The sequence below is a fragment of the Phoca vitulina genome, unplaced genomic scaffold, assembly GCF_004348235.1.
Source record: "Phoca vitulina isolate PV1807 unplaced genomic scaffold, GSC_HSeal_1.0 scaffold1, whole genome shotgun sequence".
Taxonomy (NCBI): Eukaryota; Metazoa; Chordata; class Mammalia; order Carnivora; family Phocidae; genus Phoca; species Phoca vitulina.
The window spans coordinates 14,247,221-14,272,683 of record NW_022589704.1 but is presented as its reverse complement, the minus strand read 5'-3'; positions in this window follow the sequence as shown (position 1 = coordinate 14,272,683).

Below are 25,463 nucleotides of genomic sequence, written 5' to 3'. Positions count from 1 at the left end.
AAGGCAGTCGCTTAACCAACTGAGCCACCCAGGCGCCCCAAAACACGCCTGGTTTTACTCTAAGTAATCTTCGTAAGCTAATTAACTATGTCTTCCTGGAAACCAAAGCCAAATTGCCAGCTGAGAGTTTGCTTTAAAATGACAAGAGACTGCTTGATTGTTCAAAAACAGGAAACTTGATACACCTTATACCAAAGTGTGATAAAGTAAATTTGCTCAGCAAAGGAAGAAGGCCAGAGAGAGCTAGAAACGAAAAGACCAAATCCATATCCACAAAACTGGTATAAATGCCCAGGCTGCTACTTTTCATCTAAATTCATTTCCTTAAAGCTCATGACCATGTATGCTGGGCTTTAGTATTTATTTTGACTTTGTCTTTTATCCAGGTCATATTTTAATCCCCAAGCATATCACATATACTGAGAAAAGACCAGAGGAGAATTGCTAAATGTTATGACTTTTAAAGCTAATAGAATTATGTTATTATATTGAAACTACTGAAGAGTTATAATGAGATTTAAAATATGGGCAATTTTAGTGCTTTCATACTTGCAGTTGTGGGATTCAGACATCAATAATGTGAAAATACACTGTGTAAACTGCATTTCAGCCCATTGGGCATGAGAACGAATTTGCTCTGTTGTTTGGGAGAAAGGGTAAAGTAGGCCAAGGAGAGCTTAGGTGTGAGCTGTATTCCCTGCCCAGCAAGTGGAAACCCCTGGAGACAAGGAAAACCTGATTGGAGGATGTTTATCAAGGCGTAACCTGTGGTTTGAGGTCGCCGAGATAAATCGTGAATTTTATCAACAAAAGAGAGTATCTGGCCTCATTTTCTGAGCTTAAAAGATGTGCATAATCACCTGAGAAAGTTAAATTATTAAAATGCAGATTCCCAGGTGGCACCCCACCCCCCCACCCCGGATTCCAATCCAGTCAATTCTAGGTGGCTTCAAATAATCTACATTCAAAACAAGCATCCCCATTCCCCACCCATTTCAGTGGGTGAGGCAGGGGCTCTGAGGCTTCCCTTCCGGAGACACTGAATTCTTTCATAAAGGCCACACAATGGGACCAATGTCCAGATTAGTCATATAAAAATGTATTATTTTATGATTACACCCATTGACCATTCTAATGATTTAGCTCTTCCACACTTGATTAGCGAGTGACAGAACAGAAAAAAAGGGTGGTGTGAAAGAGATTTGCTATGACGTGGGCCCTCAAAACACTGTGTTAATGACCTTAAAATATCGTTAGGGGCTCTGGAGTGCAGCTAAGTGTTTGATTTCCCAAAGTAGATTTTTTTTTTCTTCTACTTCTCTTTCTAGTGCCCAGAGAGGTTCCTGGGATCCGTCTCTTCACAAGTCTTGCTTCTAAAAAAAAATCTCTCCTCCAAACCCTGCCCCTATGATCTGCCTCATTCTTCTTCCTGTTCTGCACTGAGAATGTGGTGTGTCCTTGCTTCGAAGCACCAACTTCCCTGTCTCTTCTTTAATATGTGTCAATTCCTTTCAAGTAAGGCCTGGCTTCCACACCTCCCTAACCTCCTCCTCTGAGTTGTCATTTTCACAAAACACACCAGCGCTGCCTTCTTAGAAAATTATTCAGAACAATGTTCTATTGACATCAAAGGATGTTCCGACTTTCCCTGTGAGCTTTAAATCCACTGAGGATGAACTTAATACTCATTTTTGGCTTATTGCACTGAACGAAGGAAACAAAGACAGTGGTGAAGTGGTGTGGAGCCTCTCTGATCAGTTACATGTTCATGACTTAAAAGCATTTCTTAGTCTAAAAGGGCAAAAGGACCTGGAGCCCCTTATGAAATGACGGACATTGAATCCCCTTGGGCAATCTGGCCAAGAACATGTTCTAATCATCTATTTCTGTGACAGTGAGTTGAAGAATCTTTGCTTTATTGTGAAAACAACTGGCTGAGGCCACTGAGCTCCCGACAACCACTCTGGAGCTAAGTAAGCTGACCAAGGGTTCCTCGAAGCCAGTGACTTGGCCAGCTCTTAAATCCTGAAGTTCCTGGTAGTTCGTACACCAATTCAGAACACCTTCTCATCTTGGAAAGTCACACACACACACACACACACACACACACACAGATGTGTTTTTTAGAGCATCTCTGAACTATAAGAAGGTGATTTCCATTAAGTATTTAAGATCTTGCCCATCTCACCACTGAGAAAATCCCATCTTTGTCCCATTTGGAGATAAGTTTTTACATCAGCAAATTATTAACTTAGCTTGTTTCTGCAGTAATGGGACGCATCAGCAAATAAAAACCAATGATGAGAACGAGGAAGCAAAAGCCATATTTTAAGAGTAGTTTCAGAATACTGTAATTTATGTAGAAATCAGACAAAAAAAATGAGAAAATATCCAAGCGTGGCAACCCACTTAGAAAGTCTATAATACTTAACTCTCAGCTCTCCCAAATATCAATTTTATTTTGATATTAAGAAACTGAAGTTTCAAAAGTGATATGTCTGTGCATTTCACCATATATGTAATCTACATCTTTGGGGCCGGGCTTCCTGAGTTCCAATCCTGGCTACACCATAAAGGCTGTGCAATCTTAGATAAGTTACTCTCTGTGCCTCCCTTTCTTTCCTCTATAAGGTACCTACTTTACAGAGATGTTGTGAGGACTAAATGAGCTAATTTATATAAAATGTCTGGTACCTAATAACCATCCGATAGTTAACCAAGATTATTTTGTGTTAATGGTGTGGGAATCAGGTACAGAGGAAGACAGAAGCTCTGCCCTCTTGGGATTTACAATCAAATAGAAGAGACATATGTTAACTAGTCACATAATAATTATTTCTAGAATTTTCATGTGTGCTGTGAAAGAAGAAATGTCTTACAGAGTGCTGTGAACATCGTCAATGAAGGGACCGTGGGGGATAAGAGACATGTCCCCAGTGAGGTGATTTTAGACTGAAGCTTAAGGAAAAGAAAGAAGATTTCCCCAAGGAGAAGGATCAGCCTGTGGGGAAGGGCTTGGGTACACAGAGAAAGCAGTAATGGTATGAGAGGAAGAGAGAGGCATGGGCATATGGAAGGACAACCCTCTACCTGTAGGATGAGCCTTGGGGATGAGCCCTGTCAACTTCAAAGAAGAAGTTTCGTCTTGTAGCCGAGGATCAGGATGGGGGCAAACTCCTATAGCAAAATAAGCTCAAACTTGAGTGTAGAGGACAAATAGAAATAGGAAAGAGTCAGTAAGATCTTTCGGAAGACATTAATCTTCACAGGGAGAAATGTTTTTCTGAGGTTTTTTGTTTTTTGTTTTTGTTTTTGCTTGTTTTTGGTGTCTGTTTTTTAGATTCATGGAGAAAACTACAAAAGCAGTCCAGATGTTCTTCCTTCCCAACTTTGAGGATCTAAAGCTGATCTTTCTCTCTACCCAGGAGCAGAGAAGCCAATGATGTTCACTCACCGCAGACCCTGGAAGTCTTCAAAAATAGACCCAAGGATATGGGACCTTGCTGGCTCCTGAGGGAGGTTGGCATTCCCAAGAAAATGAGGGGGCAGAGATTTCAGGAAGAGAAAAGAGTATAGCAGAGAAGCAAATGAAGAGGGAACAAGAACAGTGTTAGAGCTTGTATGGGGGCTACACCCTAGAGGTCTGGGCAGGATGTGACCTTGCTTTTTGATTGGACAATCAGAGTGAGGAGCCTGGAGTAGAAAAGTCAGAATTCTCAGTATTACATCTTTCTCCAGTGTTGACTATATTTGGATTTATTAACAAAGTCCTTGTGTGATGAATGACTTTGGCTTTTCCAGGTTCTTGCTTCTAGAACAGAGGACAAGGGGATATCCAGAATAGAGAAGAGAATCATCATGGGCAAGTACAAGAGACACTTTCATCATGAGCTGTATCAGGGGCAAAGGGTCCATCTGTAGATGGTACTTGGCTGGAATAACCATATGTTTACTCTCAAATGTCCCAAATGTGAATGTGCTTATAGGGTTCTATCTACATGGTCATCCTTCTGCCTACCATCCCACCTTCTTGGCTACCTTCCATCCCTTAAACTCACCATGTTCTGTTAGTCACAAGGCCTTTGCATCTACTGTTTGCTCCGGCTGGAATAATACTCCCTCCATCTATCATCTACTTAACTCCTCTTCAGACTTTCTAAAAGCTCGGCTCAAATTTCTCTTATTCCAAACACGACTCACCTGACCTCCCTAACTGGTCAATCCTCTTCTATGGCTGAACATCCCCTTCTCTGGACATTCATCACAGTTATCATTTCGTAGTGTTCATAGGATTGTTTGGTCACTGTCCCTTTCTTCCATAAGACTCTAAGTTCTCTGAGGGCAAGAACCACATTTGTTCTTTATGCAAACTCTATCTTCCACAGCAAAGCACAGTGTCTGGCATTTAGTCCTGATTTCAGTAAGTACTTACCTCATGGATGAGAAGAGTGGTCTTCACTGGCTGCGTGGTGATGTGGGGTGTGTGAGGGTGAGGGTGCTGCTGGCCAAGGCCCTGTGCCCCGTGGGGAGTGCCATCACAGCAGTCACAGGACTGGCACTTCTCCCGGCCTCCCACTGGCAGTGGGGGTGCCAGTAGGGATGGGAGCCAGGCTCCAAAAACTCCAATGTCCCTTTAAGTGATTTACTCATTCCTTAAAAAAAGCTTTCTGAGGCGATTTTAGCAGCTGATTATTGTGGGTTGGCTGTGGTTCAGTAATTTTCCTGAAAGACAAGGGCTCTGGGCCATTTCCCTGCGAAGAGGCAATCCCATCCCGCTTGGATAAGAGCACATTGTCTATTCACAAGGGGCCTTCAGAGCTCTGCTTCTTGAGGGAGAGTCCAGGAGATGCAACAGCTGCAGACTCAGTGCTCCCGGGGCACCAAAGGTCAAAAGGTCAAGGGTCACTTTTTGTTGAAGGATACCCAATCCATGAAGTCTAGCCAAATAATTGTCCCCTTCTCAACTCCTAACCCCAACTTCCTGCCCAGGCTGTGGGTGCTGCTTGTTTCCGAGGTTGCACGTGGTACAATTTATGGCATAAACGAACGTAAGCTCGGAGCTCTCTCATCTCTCAGGGTGACTTGGGCGAGGGACTCTCCTTGCTCAGTGACCAGTGAACTCTGGGCTTTCAATATGTGCTGCTCAGCGTCCAAAGGGCCAATCGTCTTGGAGAAACAGTCTGTTCCTCTGCCAGGAACCTGAGTTCCCTACAAGTAGGACCCTTGTCCTGGCTTCTGTGTTGAGTCACCACACGAATAGGACACAAACCATACCAGGCACTTACAGAGTTGCTGGGCAGGACCCTATTCTCCATTGGGTCCCTGTAAGCTTTTTGATCCAAATAACTGGATTCCAAGGTGGTACACAATAATCGTAAAGAACCAATGCACTCACAGGAGAAAAAAATGAGTCATTGCCATCTGAATGATCCCTTAGCCAGCAGGGCCTCCAAATGAGAGGCAACATAGAAAGCAAACATGGCGCACAATATGGAGAGGTATAGCCTCCAAGAAAAGCCATTTTCTCTGTAGGAGCTGACAACAGGCCCTCTCTGGCCTCCAGAAAACCATGACAGAGAGGCATAGATTCTGACACAAATACCAGTTTTCTAGTTGGCTCTCTGGGGGTCATCTGTCAAAAGGCGGTGGGTCAGATGAATTCTTTATAAAAAACAAAGTAGATGAAATAAGGCGCACACACACACACACTGAGCCACCTTGTTTCGGAGTTCTCCATTCACACATAGAGAGGACAGTTCATTTTATTCATTCATTAACTCACTCATTCATTCATTCCCTTATTCAATGATAATTCACTGAGTGATCGAAATTGCGTGGATCACTATGCCAGGTGCAAGATATAGAAGGCAGAGCTTTTCCACTCCTCCATACTTGCTTTTCCCAGTCATTTCAGGTTTGTTCACATTATTGATGGATTCGAGACAAAAATTAATTACTTTCCTAATTTATTCTGAGAATAACCAAGATTAATGAAAGGAGAGAGTAATGAAAGAGAAAGTGTGAAAGAGAAACCTTAGATGGTTTTTCGAATCTTCAGACTTCAGTTTTTTCATCTGTAAAATATGGAGATCAATTACACTTATGTAACATCTATTCTGTTTTATATGCATGAAGTGAAACCAAAATTTTTTAAGAGATCTGATTGATCACTATTCCAGCTTTTACTGTTTTGTGATCATTTACCTCAAAGCTTAATGACTTAAAACAACGAGCACTTTATGATATCTCACAATTTTATCAAGTAGGAACTCACACAAGCCTTACTGGGGCACATCTCCTCTCCATGTTGTGTTGACAAAATCCACTTAGTTGTATTTAACTGGCAGATGCACTGGTCTGGAAGCACCAAGACAGAAATCCCATGTCTGGCGCCTTGGTTAGGATGCCCGGAGGGGCTGCGCTTGGCTGAAGCAGTCATCGGAGGACCTAAACTTTACTTTTCCAGCATGGCTGTCACAAGTAATTGGATCTCTTCCATGGTAGCTCAGCACTCCCAGAGTTTTACAAGACACCGAAGACAGATCTCCTGACGCAGGGCTTATTTTGAGTTAGGCTTGAAGTCCCAGAACACCACTTCTGCCATATTTTATTGTTCAGACAATTTACTAGAGCCAGCCCAGATTCAAGGGGAGGGAAGAAGTAGACCCAGCCTCTCAATGGGCAAATTGCATGAGTCACACGAATGAAAGTCCTTGATGGCAGCCATCTTGGAGGCCGGCTACTGTAGTCACCATGAGAATTTAAATGTTAGAGGGCTTCAGACCTGGCAGTTAATAATGCTAAATTTCCTTATGATCTTTGATTTTTCCTTCTCTTCTTGTAAACTGGTTCCTGAAGAAGTTAGATAAGATGCCTTAATATTATGAGTGATTTTTTAATCTGATTTAAAAATACTTAGGTAAGCTTCAAGTTGATTAATAAAGATCTAGGAAAATTAAGAGAAGTGCAGAAGACACATAAGACATGAGGTTTCCTAACTGCTGCGTGGATCGGCTCATGGATTCCTTCTAGTTTGAAACCTCTGATAAAAGGGATTGAACTCCCATCTAGATGCCCATGACACCATCTTTGTGCCTCTAGCATGTTCATCAATGTCTCAGGCTATGTGTCTTGTGCCCAACACTAGACTCCAACCCTGCAGGTTTGATTCCTCTGTTTGTCCCCCAAAGCATTAAGAGGTTTTCAATCACTATTTGCTAAATGAACACACTCTGGTGGGGTTTTTGGGAATGCTGGAAGCAGCACAAAAAGTAGGGTGATATCAACTCCTGGTATTAGAAGGAGGTAATTCCATTATCTCTAACAGCTAATGTTCAGCAGCTTGTCGATGCTTTCTAATGGGCAATAAAAGTGAAAACATCCATTGGGGGTTTGGTTTCTGGCCCGTGTCTTAGCAAATTAAATAACTCACGCTTCATGGCAGGAGATAGGAAGGGTTTGTGCTGTTCGTTTTCACAAGGAAAAAACCTTGACCTCTTTGTCTGCACACAAACCACTCCTGGCCCCAGGTGTGGCCTGCCGAGACCGCGTTGGCACAGGGCAGGACTGCTGCACGATGCAGAGCGGGGAGGGTTGCTGGTGGCCAAGGAAGATGAATGATTCCCCTGATGACGCATTTAATTAGTGTGAAAATGGACGAACATGGGGAAAAACCAGAGGTTTCCTTATTTATGTCCTACTGGAGAATCAATTTCAAGATCATAAATAAGATGTGAATTGCAGACCCAGAAAAGATAAGGGCTGCTTGTTTTTCCATAAAATGTGGATACCACTTAAGCAAGAGCCTACTTATATTATGTCTTCCGATTCTAACTAGAGTTTTTCATTCCTTTTCTATTATAAGAGAAGTATTTTAAAGATAATGGCTTCAGAACCCTTCTACAAGGAACCACAAAATATTCTTATGACCATATAATAACTATATCATGTATATATACAACCATATAATAACCAATGCTCCTGTTTTTTGTTTCTCACTTTTTACTTCCTCAATTGAAATCTTGGCTCAATCTCTCACTTGCTGTGTGTCCTTAGGCAAGTTACTTAGTGTCTCTGTTCTTTAATTTTCTCAGTGTTAAAATGCAGTTAATAATAATACACAACCGGACAGCAACCTTGAAGATTAAATGAGCTAACATATACTTAGAACAATGCCTTGCACATACCAGGTGCTCAATAAGTATACTCTGAAGTTAAGAAGCATTTTGCCCACATTTTCTCTTTGAATCCTCCAAACAATCTAAACAACATTAGAGAAACATTAGGATTTAAAGGCCAACATTCTGAAGTCAGACTAGGGAGGACCTCCCCCTAACTAGCTGCAAAATCTTTTTTTTTTTTAAGATTTTATTTATTTATTTGAGAGAGAGAGAGAGAGTGCACACACAGAGGGAGAGGGAGAGGGAGAAGCAGACTCCCCACTGAGCAGGGAGCCTGATGCGGGGCTCGATCCCAGGACCCTGGGATCATGACCTGAGCCGAGGGCAGACACTCAACTGACTGAGCCACCCAGGCACCTCTCTAGCTGCACAATCTTAGCAAGTTACTAAAGCCATCTGGGCCTTGGTTCCCTTATCTACAACATGAGGATAGTGGCAATACCTATTTTATCAGTTACATCCAACAACACACACAAGAGACTTCGGGGAATGCCTGGCACGGGGCAGGTGCCACTGTTATATTTGCCATTGCCAAGGGGCTATAGATTGTGTTGGGCTAGCATCAAAGTCTGCTGTCTGCAGCATGCACGGTGATGTATACCAGGCCCCCATTCAGGGCTGACTTCACAGAGCGAATAGGGCCCCATGCCCAGAAGCTCCCCACACTTGGTTTAATTCTCTCCTGTCACCGTCTCGAAATTCTTAATAAATTTTCACACAAGGAGCCCTGCATTTTCATTTTGTCCTGAGTCCTGCAAATTATGTAGCTGGTCCTCCCCCACATTTTGGAATTAATTCAAGAGCCCAGCAACCCAGAGGCCACTATCATGCCAACTCTCGTAGGTAGTTTGCATTGACTTTGGGACAAGCTTAATGTCTGAGCTTCTGTAATAGAAGTTATAAACATATTTCTCTATATTAAGCTCTGTCCCTTTGATCAGAGTAATGGAGCAGGGGGGCGGGGTTCAGCTAGGTTCTGTTCCAGTCCCCTGCTTCTCCTCAGCTCCATAGGTATAACAGGGAGATGGCATTATCACAAGGTTATGGCAAATCTACACTTACTTCTCCCACTGTACTGAAGAGGTAAAGTGTTTCAGACACACAATTACTGTTATGTCGTACTATTACATAGAAGTCATTGCATTAAAAAAAAAAAAGTCATTGCATTAATTTAAAAAATGCATAAAAGTATTACTGAATGTATAATAGCTTCTTGTCATTACATAGTTCCTCAATGAATGACTATTAAATACACTAAAGTATTATTAGGCAGGAAATTGAGTGTTTTTTTTTTTTTGGTAGTAGAGGCTTGCATACCTGAAACAATCGGGAAACTCTGTATTGGGCTGGCAGTTCCTGAACTGCCAGGTCCATTTCAATTCCCACGTGAGCCTTTTGGGTCCTTGCTCAGAACCGTGTGCGCCACAGTTGTACAGTACACGTATGTCCTGTGAACGATACGTGTGTGCTGGTTTGACCGCACTCCTGTCTCAATGTGGGAAATGCATTCTGTTACCAGCTGTGAAAAGGGACAGTGAATTCAGAGGAGATACTGGGAAATGTGAGAGATTAAGAAGGGGAGACCACAGAATGTTTCTATTCTTGGAAGCAGAAGAAATGCTGAGTTGGGGTGATGCAAAGGCATGGCTGGAGCCCGGCTCCCACAGAAGGGAGGTCGGTGAGACGTGGACGCAGGCGGACCCCACGCCCAGGGCTCTGGGATGGCACACCTCGCTCTAGAGTTGTATTCGTGTTATTCCCCTGCTCAGAATGTTCCAGTGACTTCCCAGCCTACAAAGTCCTACATAATCTGGCTCCCCATCTGCCTCCAGCCTCGTTCCTTCCTACTCTCCCCACCTTCTCTGTTCCATTCACCTTGTTTCTCAGGCTGCTCCTGGAACAGGCCTCGCACATCATCCCTGCCTAACTGATGTGCTCTTGCACTGGAACACTTTGCTACCATTTTCTTTGTTCCTCACTTCATTCAGGTCTTTTCTCAAAGGTAGTATCCTCAGAGCTAACTCGCCCAACCACCATAGGTGAGGTAGACAGCATTCTGGTCATTCTCAGGCCCTTTATCTTGCTTTATCTTTTTAAAAACATCACCTGCATAACATCGCCCGCATTATCCTTTGTATTTCTATGGTGTCGGCTGTTATTTCTCCCCCTTCATGTCTGCTTTACCCATTTATTTGTCCAATTGCTTATTGGTTATTTTCTTCCCCCACCAGAAGGTAAATGCCACGAGAGGACAGACACATTTTTCTGTTCTGTTCACTGCACTATCTATAGATCTGAACGTATTGCCTGACAGAGTTTATCCTCAGTCCATATTAGTTGAATGAATAAGTGAATGGATGAGTGAATGATTTAAAAACCCTCTGCAGGGACGCCTGGGTGGCTCAGTCGGTTAAGCGTCTGCCTTTGGCTCAGGTCATGATCTCAGGGTCATGGGATCCAGTCCTGCATTGGGCTCCCTGCTCAGCGGGGAGTCTGCTTCTCTGTCTCCCTCTGCTCTTGCTCTCTTTCTCTGTCAAATAAATAAATGAAATCTTTAAGAAAATAAAATAAAATAAATAAAACCCCTCTGCAAACCAAGAAAACAGTAATTAGAAGAGGTGCAATGCAAGGTCTACTAGTTCTGCCTTGCGAGAAGGTCTGAGGAGGGGTTGGGGAGTTGACAACGAATGAGATGATAAGGGGCCAAAGTTGGCTTGGAAGTTGTCAAGATTGTCCTGAGCCTGCAAGCCCCTCGACATCTAGGATACTACGAGCCCATGTCTCCTCTCCCTCTATAGTCCTAGGTAGTGTCACTAAACTGGGAGTTTTGGCAAACCCACAGTGACTCCCTGCTCTCTATGATGGCCGTTGCTGCGTGGAAGTAGATCCTAGGATTCTCCAGGCTTATTCTCCTTGCATAGTGCCTTTGTGATTTGGTCTGGGTTACTAGAAACTGAAGCAACTTGATCCCATGAGTGCTCTGTCTGTTCCCTGTTGTTACTAAGGAGAGTTGATTCCACCTGCGGAAGTTAGGATAGGCAGGAAGAGGAAGGAAAATCTACCAACTGAAGAAAAGGATTAACTCACTCCCCAAGAAAATATTACCCTAACCAAATCCATGGAGTTCTAAGTATAGATGTGATAGATGCGATTATTGTTCCAAACTCTTCACTCCCTCCCAGTAACAAATTAAATACGCATAGTCTTGGCCATGTGACTCTTCAGTGCCTCTGTGTTGGGATGATAGGATGGAAAGACAAGAGAGGAAACAGAAGGAAAGAGGAGCTCTATAATCCCCTTCCACCTCTGGTTTAGACATAAATAATATTTATAAACTATCACCTGATAGGTTAGTTTTGTTTTTTTTTTTCATTTTGCTGAGTCTTCTAGAAACCCACAGTTTAGCAACCACATTCACTAATAAATGGATATGAGCACGTGGTTTTTCCAGAGTGTGTCTCAACAGAACAACGATATTTCAGTTCATCTCCCAAACGCCTAGAGTGTCTCAATCCGGATACTTGTAAATTCACGACCTACAACCCCTCCAAAACAAAGAAACCAAAAGAATGACAGAAAAACTGTGCGTTCAGTGCTAAATTGGCACTCCTGGCCCCAGTTCAGTCTCAGTAATGGCGGGCATCATATTCGTCTCCACAAGCTTCATGAATCTGTACTGGCAAAGACTCAGCCAATGGAAGGCAACAGAGCATGGGCTACATCAACAATTTATCTGAGGCTGGATACCAAGAAACAAAGCAAGATTCATTGTGTAAGCCAGCTACGGGTGTATCAGTTCCATTCCACAGATTCTCAACAGGTTTTCATTTATTTCTATATTTAGTGGCACCGGGAACCTTAATATAAGAAACACTGCACTCATTTTTTTTTTTTTTTTTTACAGTACTTGGAAAAGAAAATTCTCAAGAGGAACTTTTCAAAGGATTTTTCAGATCAGTTTGTCTTCTAGGGAAGTTTTACATTTGAAGTAATACAATCTGTTCTCAAAATAGAGTGAAAAGTCTTCGTGTCTGGTCATTGAGGCCAATCCGTTGACTTGTTAGTACTCAGGCTTCCTTCGTTAGTGAAAGTCCCTGGACTCTGTCCCCAGTAGCTGCCCTACACAATACCCACAACTCTTCACCCAACACTTTCCACTCTTCTAAACTATTGTACCTCAATCTTATGACGGTCAGATTTTTCTAGACTTTTTAGAATTTCTACGGCAACATAGAGACTGCCAATCCAGGGACCCCAGCACTTTCTCATTGTTTTATTTTCTCTTCTTAGTGTCTGTGTCCCGGTCCATTATTATAATTACTACCTTCCAAATACTCTTACATTCCATACCCCTCTCTCTGATGTACCTTCTGAGGAAAACTCTGAACAACCGGGTTTTACCTTGTTATTAGCTTTCTCTACACTGCTGACTGAATGGCTGAGTAGGTCAACTCCATTGTGCATTTGACACTGCCCATCATTTCTACCATCATTTCTACCACATTTCTGCCTTTTAAGATAATTCCAACTCCTCCCATCTCTCCCCAAACCACCTCTCTGTCCCCTTCAAATTCCAGTGATGGCTTTGCCTCTTTCCGCATTAAGACAATAGAAACCCCTGGATGGAAACCCTCATCATCCCACCAACACATCTGCAAACCTACCTCCACACATGCTCATCTTCTGTTTCTTCTCTCCTCGCATTGAGGAAGGTCACTCTCACAATTGCTTCTTACAATGTCCTAAGGACTCCAGTCTTTTGGTCTAACCCTCTTTGGTCTTATAAATCAGTATTTATCTCTCTGCAGAATTATTCTTAACATCCTAAGATCTTCCATCTTAGAAGGAAAAAGGAGCTTATGTCCACATCTTCCTCATGCTACCACTCTCTCTCCGTCTTCACTTTCCCAGTTCAACCTTTTCAAACAGTTGTCTGCACATCATTTCTGTCTTTTCATCTCCTGTTCACTCCTCCACCACGGCACTCTTACCAAACACTACGTTTCCCTGGTAACTTCTTTGTTGCGGTTATCTAAGATTGCATGACCAAGCACCCCACTCAGTGGCTGAAAACAATAACCGCTCACTAATCTAATCAGGTCTTTGGGTGAACTCATTAGGGATAGTTGTCTCTGCTCCCCTTTATGTCAGCTGGGCAGTTTGAAGCTGGGAACTAGAATCATCTGGAGGCTCACTCATTCACAGGTCTGGCGGTAGGTCCTGGGGATATGGGGCTTTCTCAAAACATGATGGCTTCCAAGGGCAAGCATCGAGAGAAAAAGAGAAAGAAAGAGAAAGAGAGAGGCTGAGACAGACCCAGGCTAAAGCATTTTATGACTGAGCTTTAGAAGACTGTACATGAAGGCTCTGCCTTGGGATTTCTCTCCCCTGTTAGACTCCCTTACAGGACGAACCTATCCATTAATGGGGTTAAAATGTCATATTGATGCTGATGGCTCCAAGACTTACTCCAGTTCCAAAGCACTTTCTGAAGCTTTGACATTTCCACCTGGATATCTGATAGGGTTTTCAAATTTAGCAAGTTCAAAAATGTAACTCTTGATTTCCCCTATTTTCGTCTAGCCTTCCCCATTTTAGTCAATAATTTCTTCAGGCTAAAATCCTAAATATCATACTTGTATTTCCCATTTTCCTCAGTTCTCCCCCCTCAATCCTTCAGCAAGTCCTGTTGGTTCCACCTGCAAAATACACCTCTAATTCATCTACTTCTCATCTGTTCATTCACCTTAATCTAAAACTCTAAAATCTTTTCCCTGGACTACCGTGTAGCCACCTGACTTGTACACAGCAACAGGAACTATGACTTCTGTGGACATTTGACTCTTTCATACCACTTAACCTCTATTCCTGCAAATGTCATCTAAGAATACCTCTGGGACTATGCTGAGGTAAAGCTCCTGGCCTGGGTACACCAGCGGCTTCCACCTTGCAATGACTCTCTGATGACAGGAGCCCAAAGAAATGGCTCTTTATTATATTTGTCCCAAAAGGAATTGTATTGTACTCTCAGTAAAGAACATTAGCCTTGTCTAGAAAAATGTGACGGAGTGGAAGCCGCTGCACCTTTTTCTCTGTTGAGCTAACAATTGTATTCCAGATGTGCAGGTCTTCTTAATAAGGTACAGTCCTGTGATTCAATAATTTATGAAAAATCTGAATTGATTGTATATCCTGTGCCAGGCTTTGTTCTAGTTGCTGAGGAAGCAGGTAAATAAAACAGAGCTTCTAATAAAGAAAGTCGACAAGAGAAAGCAAACATAAAATAGGTCAGGAGATGATAAAAGCTGTGAAGGGAAATGAAGCAGGGTGAGGAAAATGGAAAGGATGGACAAATCGCAGAGCCTCCATTTTTCTCTATCTGCTGGTCAAGGAAGGCATCCCTCTGAGACCGTGTTTGAGGAGGGAACTGAATGATTGAAAGGAGCAGCCATGTGGGTATCCTAGGAAAAGTGTTCTAGGTAAAGGGAAGAGCAGGTTCAAGAGCCTTGAGGCTTTTTGTGTTTGGCATTTTTAAAGATCTGAAAGGAGGCCAGTACAGGGAGGGGTTAGGAGATGAGGCTGGAGAGGTAGAGCACGTCGTTGATGGCTGGTTGGGCAGCTTGTTTGATGAGCCTGGGAGAATTTGGGGAGGAAGTGCGGTCTTGTGAGAAGTATATGCCAAAGGTAGAGAGGGTGTGTTATCAGAAACAAAGAAAGCTCTGGGGGAGTGAATGTCTGTGTGATGTAGGTTTCCCTTACAAACCCCAACATCTATTCAATATATGCAGAGCACCTCGCATAATATAAATACTCATTGTTACCATTTCTATCAAGTTTGCTGTTAATCAAAAAGGTTCAGGTCCTAAGTCCAGCATTTACTGGCTTGTCTCTGTGACCTCTGGCCAATCACTTAACTTCTCTGGAACTCCCTTATGCTGTGTTATTGTGTGGATGAATGGATTGATTGAGAAGATGCATGAGAAATGCTTAGCAGAATGCTTATCACATATTAAGGGCTTAATAAATGTTGCTTATTATCATCATCAGGGAATTTCTAAGCCCCTCCATTTGTTGTAACAATATGGAGATGAGAGACAGGGTTAATATTACTTTATGCCTGTTTCTAGCCTCTCTTCCCCGTGGTTGTCTTCCTTGCTTGCTTCACGTCTCTGTTCCCCTGACCCCCACCAGTCTGCAGCCCCTTTCCCTGCTTTATTTATCCCCCATCACAGTGACCAACCCGTGAGCTGTTCCATGTTCACTTTATCACTGTCTTTCTCTGCCAGCTAGAATGTAAGCTCCTTGAGGGCAGGGATCTTTTCCTTCAGTTCATTGATGTCTCTGTAGTGCTGAGAACAGTCCCGGTGCACTGTGAATTCACAATTGACATGTGTTGCATAAATTAATGAAAAAAAAATTTCAGGGGAGGACTTCAGCTGTCAGCAAGAATGGGTACTACCCCAAATCACACACCTCTGTGTTGGAATTTAGAGCATTGAACTTGGTAACATAGAGCATTGGCCCTTTGCCTTACTATCATGAACATTCAGGAACTGTATATCCTGGATTTTAAGCCTGACAATTCGGAGAGCTCCAGAAGTTAGACCAATTTACTTTCCAAGGAACAAGCTGCCAGCGCTGTTTCAAGTCCATTGGGACCTAACCCCTCTGGCCATTCGGCAAAGTGAGACCAGGTAGCTGAGTTCTGTAAATTTCTTCTATTAATAACTGCCAAACAGCCTTTCCTCGACTGGCTTGGCTTCTCACTTAAGTCACCTATTTCGACTTGTAATTTCTCCGAAGGGCCATTTCAGACATTTCACTTCCTGAAATTATAGTGATTGTAAATTTTAGGCCATTTGCAGCACTGTCTTATCCACGGGAGTTTGGGTATAGAAAGATGGAAGAGGCATAAGAGTTCCTTTGGACACATTTGGTTTAATCAGGATGAACTTCACAAAGAACACCTTGCTCATTTCCCTAGCGCCACAAGACTTGTGGAGGCTGTTCTACAAAATAGTGATTGTATTTTATTCGTCATCCCTGTATTTTCTTGGGAAAGCGTGTCTTGGAGTTAATTTTGTGTTGGGTGGCAGGTTTGACCTAAATCTCCACATATACTTCCTGGGGGTAAGGATCTCATGCAGCAAGTAGCAAAGAGCGAGTCTCTAACAATTATTATGGTAAAAACTTTCACATTGGAAATTTGAGGGGGTTCTGGTTATTCTGGTTTAACTAAGATACATAGTGTCGCCCAGCTATTCAGCTCTGTTTTTTCTCTCTAAGGCTTAGAAGTCAACCATTGAGAGTCAAATATGGAAATTATCACTGTTCGCAAAATGTCTCTGTGAAAGAATTCTTACCTTTTAATTCCTCCTGAAATTAAAAGAATGACCTTATTTCCACCCACACATTGTCAGAGTATGAAAACCCAGCGGAGCAAAATGCAGATCTTCGCTCTGGTGGGATCAGACTTTATGCCAGGGGCCACCCCAGGAAAACTGTGTTGGAGGGACTCCGGCTGGCGAACTGTTGAAGAACACCAGAATGTTCTGCTCCCTTCCTCCAGGCAGGCTGGGGTTTGGGGGATGAGATCAGCTTTCCTGAATAGAGGTCTAATTTAAATAACGGCAGTTTAAATAATAGCGAATTCATTAGCTCCTCTAGACCGAGGCTGCTAGCAATTGCACGGGTGAGGTTTGCATTTATAAGGAGCCTAGGGGTGGGGGAAGGTGGGGGGTGGTAGGGGTCATTTCCACTGAAAGAAATGTCACGCATCCCAGGATCGGAAATGTGGGCATCCCTTGGGATTGAAAAGGAGAGGGACTTCCTCTGCTTTCTTATTAGCTCAGGGAAAGAGGTCACGGGATGGGGTCATAGTCTTGATCAGAGAAACATAGAGACAAGTTGGAGATGTACCTCAGGGAAAGTGGAGGTGAACCAGTGTATGGAAGTTTAAAAAAGTCACGTACGTAAAACACTATGACACTGGCCCAGGCCCAAGGTGGTAGGATGCAAGCATGGAGGTGTCTAGCGATGCACGAGAGACTTGCTCTGGTACCTCTTCCCAGAGCAGTGATTGGTGAGGTGATCCAGGGACGTCAGAAAGGACTGGAAACACGGGAGCACCATCACTGAGCTACTCCCACCCCCGGGTATTTCCTTCCCGATCCCCCAAAGTAGTTTAAGGGCAAAGAATGTCGGGGATAATTCGTTTATATATAGGTTGGCAGGCAGAACATAATAAAAGGATTCAATCAGCCATGAAGTCGTGTGTGCGTGTGTGTGTGTGTGTGTGTGTGTGTGTGTGTGTCAGAGATAAGGTGATCAAGACACAGCCATGGGGCAGCTGAGGGGATCTACTGGGCTTCTTGACACTTTGGAGAGGTGAAATCACCTTCAGAGAAAGCCCAGATATTGGTTCTTCTTATGTGGAAGGGCCCAGTACAACCTCAGAAATTGCATTAGTTCTCAGAGCAGATGCCTCCCCCAAGCTGAGACCGAGGTTAGTAGCCTGCAGCTGATACTGGATCTTTTATGTTGTTCTAAATTAAATTCAGAGCAATTCAGCCCATGCTACAAGTACTATTATGTGGGCTTCCTTGCACTAAATCTATGTTTATGGGAACATAAAATACATGTTGTTCCTGTCATCGGATTTTATTATTGACGATGATTTCTAATACTTGCCCATCAGCCACCCTTTTAATCACTGTCAATCTTTCTTTCTTACTGCAGTCAGATTTAAAACATCGATGATGGTTTTAAAATAAGGCCCTTCTTCTGCTCAATTGTATTTAGGACTAATTAAGAGTAAATAACTATTCCCAGCAAGGAAGGCAGAATCCAAGCAAATCTTTGACAAATGCAGCCTTCCCTTTAGAGAAACATATTCTTGTCTGCTGCCAGTAAATATTTCCATTACAACCATAAGAGACTCCATTCCCTCCCCACCCCACCCCACCCCCCACATTGAGAATGTCATGCTGCTCTGATACAAGAAGAGAAAAATAAATACCAGTCAAGGCCAGGAAGGAAAACACAAGAAGCATTTAATTAAGACAAGAACTATATAATTCCCTGTTTCTTTCAGTGGATCCCCAGTTCCATTTGGTTTCTGTCTTCAGCTGTGTGAAGCAAATGAATGCAATCACTGGCTCAGCTCCCACTCAAGGCTGACATTTCCCCTAAATCCTCCACCCCCCCGTGACCTCCCACACCCTCTGTGATGCAACACAATTCATTCACTATAATTTGAAGGTTACAGTCAATGGCTCCAAGACAAGAATTCAGACGGGATCCGATCAGACTTCCTGCCTTACGAAGGCTCATCTTGATTTCAGTTCCAAAGTTTCTCCTGCAACGTATTGCCTAAGGGACTTCTCTCTTCCATGTTGCTTTGACTGGGCCTTTTAATTTCCCCTTTCATTTAAAGATGAGAATTACTGTTACTTTGCAAATTATAGATTTTAATATTTCTTATATTTTCCCTTCCCACTGGAATCTGACAGTCGTTTTTGTGAATTTCTTCTCACTGGAGAAAGTTAAAATGAAATGTCTTCCCAGCCCAGGGAAGGAGAAAGAAGTGCATTGAAAGATACAGAAGCTGCACAGGGTTTGGAAAGTCAGCTTTGAGCTATTCATCTGGAAATACAAGAAATAGATTTTTTATGTTTATCCCAATGTATACAAATACAAGAAAATTCTATTACAAAATAGAGTTGAAACAAGTTACCATAATGAAGAAACAAACAAGGGTGTAGTTTATTTTTAATACAAACACACTTAAACAAGAAACTCTTATATGCATTCAGCAGAGAGTAGTTGAACATCAGCAATGTCATGGGCTGTTGAATCCTCCTTACTGATTTCACCCAGCTACAGTTTCTGAATTCTAGTGTTTGTGGATTCTCCAAAGGGACTAGACACATAAACAATCCTCAAAATTAATTTTATTTAATCCACTTAAGAATTATAAACAGACCCCAGCTTACTAATTGCTAGTGGGCTCCAAAGTACTAAGCTTTGCTCTATATTGACTATGACAACTGAGTTCATTTATTTTTCCCACAACTACTTGTTGAGCCCCTATCAAATATCAGCTACAGCTCTAGGGGCTGAGGAGACTCCAGTATCCTGTAACAAAGATGAACGCAGCCCCTGGGTCTGCAGGAATTACATTCTAATAAGCTATATATTCAATAACAAATGAATACATCATATTTCAGGAGTGATACGTGTTGTGAATAAGGAGTTAGATATTATCAGATGGGGCCAGTTATTTTAGGGAGAGTCATCAAGGAAGGCCTCTCTGAGGAGGTGACTCTTGAACAGATTATAATGCACAAGCTGGAGGGCAGTAGGAGCAGGTTGGAAAAATGAGCAGAAGCTGGCCTTGTAGGCCATGGCAAGGACTTAGAACTCTAGTTTGAGGCAGACTAGAAGCGTTAGCTCAGAGAAGTAGTTTGATCTGGTTTACATTTTACAAATATCTCTCTGGTTATATGGAGAATTGACTTTTGGATAAAGTTGCCAGATGAAACACAGGATGCCCAGGTAAATTCTTTTTAAGTAAGTTTCAATCCAATATGGGGCTCAAATTCACAACCTCGAGAACAAGAGTCATGCATTCTACCAACTGAACCATCCAGGCACCCCATGCCCAGTTAAATTTAAATCTCAGATAAACAACAAATAATTTTGGCATAAATATGTCTCAAATATTGCATGGGACATACTTATACTAAAAAGATTACAATGAGACCGGAACCCCTGAAATAAAATGCTGTCACTAACCTTCTTGAGGGTATTTCTCACCTCGGTCACTTTTTTGTTCTCCTGTTCTCTTTGCCTTCCACTTTCAAAGTAAACTCCCCAGACCTGTTGCTCCTGGATTTCTACCCTGGCTCAGAAGCCAACAGCAGTGAAAGAGGAGCAGGGAGGAAAAAGTGATGGGTCTTTGGCCACTGGCTCTTTTCCCTGACTGGCCCCTGCTCACTTCCTCTTTCCACAGCTTACCAATGACTGTCCTCCCTGAACCCACTTTAGAACATGCTAAAATCTCAATATATTGAGACTGTTCTTTTATCCCTAAGGCAATGCCACTGGAAGTTTGTGAGGACACCACACACACACACACACACACACACATGCAATGATTAGACAGCCAGTCATTGTTTCCTAAACACCGTGCTAAGTGTGTTTGGGTTTACTTAAGCCTTGATTCTTTCTCCCCATCATTAGGAACTCTAAGAACAAGATGATCCTCCACCCAACAGCAATAAGCTTTGATCAATGAAATGGTCACAAACACTTGCCAACAATGGGTCATCCTGGAGACTATGAAAATAATGGAGACCTAAGAAAAGGTTGCCAATGAGGAACAAAAAAGGCACCTTTTTGTTTCTTAACACTCAAGAAAGCCAAAAATTATAGACAGCTGAGGAACTAGAGCTGTTTTTCTAGAGTGATCTATTCATTGGCTCGGGCTGCCATAACAAAATACCACAGACTGGGTGGCTTAAACAAAAGAAACTTACTTCCCTAAAGTTCTGGAGGCTGAAAGTCCAAGATCAAGGTATCTGCAGGGCTGGTTTCTCCTGAGGTCTCTCTCCTAGGTTTGCTGATGGCTGCCTTCTTGTCATGTCCTATGTGGTCTTTCCTCAGTGTGCACACATCCCTGGCATCTCTCTATGTGTCCAAATTTCCTCTTCTTATAAAGACACCAGTCAGGTTGGATTAGGGACCACCTTAAAGGACTCATTTTAACTTAATCACCTCTTTATAGGCCCTATCTCCAAATAGAGTCACATTCTGAGGTATTGGGGCTTCAATGTACAAGTTTTGTAGGGACACAACTCAGCCCGTAACAAGCGAGTAGACATTTGTGATAGCCATTGAGGTCATTGTCAGCTGAAGGACTGAAGGAACAATCTGGGTTCCCAGAACAGTGGAATAGTGGGTCTCTGCCAGCAGTGGTCAGGGTGAGAAACACATGAATGGAACACAGGGCCAGACCACTAACTGGGTCCAGCCTCCTTATTACCTGGAATGTGAAATACCAGCCTTCTCATTAGATAGGCTGTTTTTTCTAAATGGGAATAAATTGGACCATAAGGAATACAGAAGGATTATGAAAGCATGTCTAATGCTTTATTAAAAATTTAATGCAAGGGGCACCTGGGTGGCTCAGTTGGTTAAGCATCCAACTCTTGATTTCGGCTCAGGTCATGATCTCAGGGTCTCGAGATCGAGCTCCACAGGGGCTCCATGCTCATTGTGGAGTCTAATTGAGATTCTCTCTCGTTCTCCCTTTACCCCTCCCCTTGCTCATGAGCTTTCTCTCTCTCTCTCTCTCTCTCTCTCTCTTTCTCAAATAAATAAATCTTTAAAAACATTAATGCTAAATAACCCCTGATTTGTAAAGTTTGATAATCATCAAACACAGATTATGTTTAAAAGGTTTAAAATGTCTTTTTGACATGGCAAGGACATAATAAAACTTTTGATGATGGCAGAATAATAAACACAAAAGAAGAATTTGGAAACCACTGCCCAGAGTAGTGCTTTTCAAACTTTTCAAAAAATATGAATCTGATGTCAAAGGAGAGTGAACCCCTGGCTGGGAGAGGAGAGAGAAATGGATGGTTGTGTTTTATCAAAAAAAAAAGTACTGGAAACTTACATTCTGTTCTAGGATATATTTCTTTTTTTTTTCTTTCACGATTTCATTTAAATTCAAGTTAGTTCACATATAGTGTAGTGTTAGTTTCAGGGGTAGAGTTTAGTGATTCATCACTTTTATATAAGACCCAGTGCTCATCACAACAAATGTCCTCCTTAATGCACATCACACATTTAGCCCATCTCCCACCCTTTGATTTTACTTTATTTTATTTTTTATTTTTTTATAAGATTTTATTTATTTATTTGAGAGAGATTGAGAGAGCACAGCAGGGAGAGCAGCAGAGGGAGAGGGAGAGGCAGACTCCCCACAGAGCAAGGAGAGCCCGACATGGGGCTTGATCCCAGGACCCTGAGATCATGACCTGAGCTGAAGGCAGCCGCCCAACCAACCGAGCCCCCCAGGTGCCCCACCCACCCTTTGATTTTAAAAGTAGGTTTCGTTTGTCCCCCAAGTCCTCAAGATAATTCACATTCCAGTAAGGTACATGATGCATAGTGGGTAGCTTTTTCTGACCCCTGGCATTACCGTTCCACGTTTGGATTATTTGTGCCCCAGTTTGAGAATCCAGGCCTCCAAGTCTTGACTGCTCTCTCGTACAACAGAGTTGCCCCCTGGACAAAAATGTTGACATACATCCTCATTAAGCCTCAACCACAGGACTTGCTGCAGGGATACTAGCAGGAAATGAAGGTCTAGCATCTAGTGCAGATTAAACCAGAATCTCTCCTTTTCCATCACAAGCAGCAAATCTTGGCCAGTCCAGGAACTCCCACCATTTCTTTGGTGGTTAATGCATCAGTTAGCTATTGCTATACTTATGCCACATTAAAAAAACACACAGAAGACTTTAGTGGCATAAAGTTATAAACATTTATTTTCACTCACGACTCTACGAGTTGGCTGAGTAGTTCTGCTGATCTTGGCTGGGCTTCGCTCAGCAGTTCTTGCGTTGGCTAGGGGGTCACTTCCATAACTGACAGTCAACTGATTGTTCATTAGTATAGAGTGGTCTTGGCTGCGATGACTGGCTTTGCTCCATATGGTCTCCCATCCTCCAGGAGGCTAGCCCAGGCTCCCTCTCATGGTGCAGGCACGAGAGAGTAGAGGTGTGCCAGACCTCATGAGGCCCGGCCTGGGCCAGAGGTGAGGCCCCATTCTATTGCCCAAAGTACATAAAAGGACAGCTCAGATTCAAGAGACAGGAAAATAGATCATACTTTTGATGAGAAAAGTGGTAAAATCACATTGCAAAGGGCAGAGTTTCAAGGAAGGTTGGAGAACTGAGGCATTTTCTCCATCACTTTACCACAAGAGGCGTTCTAAGTCACCTTTCTGTAAGCAGAGCTCTGGATTCCTATTATCCTTTTCCATATTGCTTCTGTGGAGAGCTCAGGGAATGTTATGAGAACCGGGATCCAATGTTATTGGAACTCAGATGCTCAGATGGAATCCTGGCTGTGACAGATTTTAAGCCCTCCTTGGACATCAGTTTTGGCCACTTACACATACCCTTTGTTGGGAGAAGAAGGGGAAATGTGGATTTTCCCTAATAATGACTTTCTTGAAGTCCAGTGGTTGACTGGTGATAGGATCGTTCTATTAGATTAAGCCACGTCCTTGATCAAAGTGAGGTATATTAATGGGGACTTTAATTAGACCTGTGGAAATCTGGCATCCGCTTGAGCAAAGATTTCAACCATGTAGAGAAAGAAAGTCTGTCAAAAATGTGGAGGAGAAAAATTATGTAAGTCAGTAATGCTTAGAAGTGTATAGAGGAAAAATAAATTATATTTTTGAAGCTAGTTCAAGAAACTTCAGTAATTACGAGCCAGATGTATAGCACATAAAACATAGCTTTTCCATGGAAGCACATCTTGTAGTTAAAAGAGAATATACAAAAGAAGCTTAGCTCTTCATTTTTAAAGTGTGGCATTATCCTGCTCAGATATTCACTTCTCTTTTATCCATGACTCAGGATGAATATTAGGGGAAGGAGAAGGAGGGCTCGTATAGTTTCAGGAAGGGCCATGCAAAATGAATTTTTGAATGCAGAATGAAGGGATCTAGAGAACTACATTGATTGGGCCCTCTGACAGGCACATTATCTCATTTAATCTCCACCGTAACATTGTTGGATTGGCATTAACAGCCCCTGACTTCATAGGTGAGGAGGCTGAGGCTCAGAGAGATCAAGCAACTTGCCCAAATTCACACAACTAGTGAGAGTGAAAGCCAAAATGGAGCCCTAATCTGGTTTCCATGTTTTTCTGGCTGTGATTGTTTCACTACAAGAGATCACTGCCAACTTGGGTAACCTCATCTTTGTATTTGAAAATAAAAAAGTACTGACCTGGTTTTTATTCTTCAGGGTTTGTTTTTCCTTTTTTTCCCCGCAAAGGCAGAGAAAGAAAGCCTACATAATGTCATATGAATGCCTCACTCTTTGTTCATCGTCTTCCTTGGAATGATCTTTGTCAAACTGAAGACCGAGAGACTAGTCCTCAGGGGGTAAAAACCAGCCGAAAGGTAAACAGAAACAATACAGTGACCCCAAAGTTGACAAATTTGAGGAAGAACTCTGCTCCAGGTCAAGCTTGAGAGAGAGGGGAGACAGCCACCCATACTAGATGCATGACCAGCACTCTGCTGCTGTGGGCACCCATGCCAGCATCCATGGTGAGGTAATTCTAGAGAACAGCAGGACTCATTCATTCCACACGCCTTCCCAGACAGTTAGGGTAAACAACTTTCAGATGCATTTCCTGTTAGCTTAAAAAATTTTTTTTCCATAGTTGTACTAGTCAAATAGTATTTGAAAACTCCCTTTTTGTGTTTCATTTAAAAGTACTTTCTTTTGCAAGAGGTTTGCCGGATATGATATCATCGTAATTATTCCTTGACCAATTTTATCACCAACTATTTCAAATATAGACAGTTTATCCAGCTTTACAAGGTGGTTAGTGTCACTCTGGGAATGTCCAAAGTAGTGATGATGGAAACATTTCAATTCCACGGCCAGATCCTTCAGTGGGAGTAATGTGTGACCTCTCTGCCTGATGAACATTTACTGTGTAGCTTGGAGACAGAACTAATTGGTTGTATGTGGAGTCATGAGAAACACTTATAAAGTGGCTTTAAAAATCTGCAGTTGAAAACATGAAAGAAAATAACTACTTGACAGCTAGTCCTTACGCTGAGTTCTTCAGAGCAAACTGTTCAACATTGTTGCAAATGATGACACCTCCAAAATTATCCCTTGAGTCCCTAAATAGAGTTCAGAGTTCAGGGCTTCCCATTTCCCTGTCTCGGGCTTTTCTCAATGATTCTCAACTAGAGGAAGCAACCCTTCTGGGCTCCCCAGAGGTAGGTGTAGACAGAAAAAGCTGAATCCAGCTTTACAGAGATCTGCCCTTCTGTAGGATTCTTACCTCAAAGACGAGAGAAAAGAAGAGAGAAATGTTGGGGCGCCTGGGTGGCTCAGTCATTAAGCGTCTGCCTTCGGCTCAGGTCGTGGTCCCAGGGTCCTGGGATCGAGCCCCACATCGGGCTCCCTGCTCGGCGGGAAGCCTGCTTCTCCCTCTCCCCCTGCTTGTGTT